Source organism: Rhincodon typus, unplaced genomic scaffold (assembly GCF_021869965.1).
Source record: "Rhincodon typus isolate 14 unplaced genomic scaffold, sRhiTyp1.1 hic_rhity00003024, whole genome shotgun sequence".
Lineage (NCBI taxonomy): Eukaryota > Metazoa > Chordata > Chondrichthyes > Orectolobiformes > Rhincodontidae > Rhincodon > Rhincodon typus.
The window spans coordinates 1-2,621 of record NW_025968662.1 but is presented as its reverse complement, the minus strand read 5'-3'; the positions used below and the strand labels follow the sequence as shown (position 1 = coordinate 2,621).

The 2,621-nt window shown below is 45.9% G+C and overlaps 1 non-coding gene across 1 annotated transcript; it reads left to right on the top strand.

The window, feature by feature from the left end:
- The first annotated feature begins 1,954 nt into the window (after window positions 1–1,954).
- Window positions 1,955–2,028, top strand: trnan-guu. Its single transcript has one exon. It is a non-coding gene; the product is annotated as a tRNA-Asn (tRNA).
- Window positions 2,029–2,621: the final 593 nt, after the last annotated feature.

Here is a 2,621-nt window from a genome sequence, read left to right as displayed (position 1 = left end):
TTTTTTCTCTCAAAGAAGAGTGAAATTAGCGTCAGTGCATCTCACTAATCAGATACAAAATCGTGGCAAGAAACAACGGGTTTTTGCTGATGGGTGTTTTTGTCACTGATAATCTGTTTGTTTTGTTGTTTCACAAGGCTCGGTGCGAGGTCGCTTTGTATAGACGTTGGAGCAGGAAGAGGCCAGGTGGTCCTTCCAGCCTGCTCCACTATTCAATATGATCATAGGGTTCACCCAACTCAGTACCCTGTTTCACTTTTCACCGCAGATCCTTTTGTACCTAGAAGCTGAAGAACCATGACTAAATCTTTCTTATAAAACTAATCGATGTTTTAGCTTCAACCGTTTTGTGTACCACAAAATTCTTCAGGCTAATTGCTTTCTGGTGATGATATGCCCCTCACCTCAGACCTAAACGGATTGCAGCTTATCCTCAAACTGTGATCTCTGGTTATGGACTCTCCAGTGATCGGGAACACATATCGAAATTCTCTGCGCTATACAATCTCATTCGCACTGCAAGAAAGGAAATTGCTGTTTCGCCTCTCACAACTGAATCGGTTTACCCAATATCTTGCTCAGCTCCCTGCTTCCAGTGAACACTTCAATCAGGAACAAATCTATCAAATGCTTTGCATTGCGATAAGGACTGTTTCTGCAAACTTGCAGAAGTCACGTCTTTGCCCTCTCACAATCTCCCCAGGAGCTGATACAAGTGGGATGGACGGATTTGTTTTCGCCTACACTCACTCATTTGGCGACAACTTTCTTACTGCTCAATGAGATAAATCTAATCCTTTTCGATCATTGGAACCACTTGTATGAATATGCACGCAGCAAATCGAATACTACGAAACAGATGAACAGCCCTTCGCGGAATTTATCACAACGCTGTGTCAGCGATATGGGATAGATCATCGAGCTAAAACATCATCCGCTGGTTTGGTGAATTGGCCGTGGGAAATTGCCCCTCTTGTGCAGTGATGTGCAGACCAGATTGTTCAGCGGTGGGAAATGCAGATTATCAGAAAGCTCTTCGCGGTTCTCAGGATGGGTCACCGGACCCGCAATGTTAACTCTGATGTTTTCTTCACAGATGCTGCTGGACCTGTTGAGCTGTTCCAGAAACTTTGCTTTGCTTCGAGCGCCAGTGCAGCTTCAATGGGCCGAATGGCCTCTGTCGATACGGTCGGGTTTCTATGATCTCTGACTCTATGCATTGTAGTCTCATTTTGGATTATGAAATTGACTGCACCAAAATGTACAGCTCATTAACATCGGTTCATGATCCACACACCAACTGTCATTATCATTTCTGTGTTAAAGAACACAGCTATTTACTTACATCTCTGTTTCAAATAGATCGATGTAGTCCAGCGTTATTGGTATTATGGAAAAATAAAATATATCATGTTGGCCTGCCCAGAAAATATTCACGTGGACGTTGCCAGGGTTGCAGGTTTTGGACTGTAGGGCGAGGCTGAAAAGGCTGGGGCAGTTTTCCCTGGAGCGTCGGAGGCTGAGGGATGACCTGGCAGAAGTTTATAAAATCATCAGGGATATGGACAGAGTGAGTAGTCAAGGTCTTTATCACACGGTGGGCGAGTCCAAAACTGGAGGACGTATAATTAAAGTGAGGGGCAGAAATTTAAAAGCGACCTGAGGGCCATTTTTTCCATGCAGAAGGTGGTGCGTGTATGGAATGAACTGCCAGACGAAGTGGTGGAGCCCGGTAAAATTACAACATTTCCAAGGCATCTGAATGCGTGTATGAATCGGAAGGGTTCAGAGGGATATGGGCCAAATGCTGGCAAATGGGGCTAAATTAATTTAGGATATCTGGCCGGCATGGACGAGGTGCACCGAAGTGTCTGTTTTCGCGCTGTCCATCCGGACGACGCGACAGTTGCTGATCCCCGGTTTAATTGTTTGTTTGCAGGGTCTGCTTGTGTCTGTCTCTGTGGCGCAATCGGTTAGCGCGTTCGGCTGTTAACCGAAAGGTTGGTGGTTCGAGCCCACCCAGGGACGAAGGGCTCCTTTGCCTTTAACCCCAATGACTGCTATCCGCGAGGTTTTTTGGCTGCAAGAAGATAACTGTGTCAGCTCCTCACAAATCGAGCGAAGCCCAAAACAGACAGGTCTCAACGCGCAGCCCAAGCAAAAATGACAAGGCGTACGCACTTGCAGACACACCAAAGCATGAATTCTATCTGTGAGACGCCTCGATTTGTTTGTGTCACGAACCACTCGCACAAGTGGCAGCGGGGCAATTCCAAACTGCGCTTCCAAATATACCGGGAGTTTAGTCCAACACCACTTTTCGGAAAATGCTCAAATAAGGCAATAAAAAAGAACAGGATTAGAATGGCCCATGAAAAGTGGCAATTAGCAATCACAGTCTCAAAGAGGCTGGGTTTCCCTTCTGATCAACAATGCGGGTGTGCCTGCACGGCAACGATTGCAGCGGATCGAGAAGGTGGCTCATCAGTTCCCTTCTCCAGGACGGAACTGAAGGAAATGAGAGATGAGAGAAATTTAGACAAATTTCACATCGCAATTACCCTCCTTTTCACCACCACAGCAAATAACTGCGATTAGAATTCATGCAGGATTTGATTTCA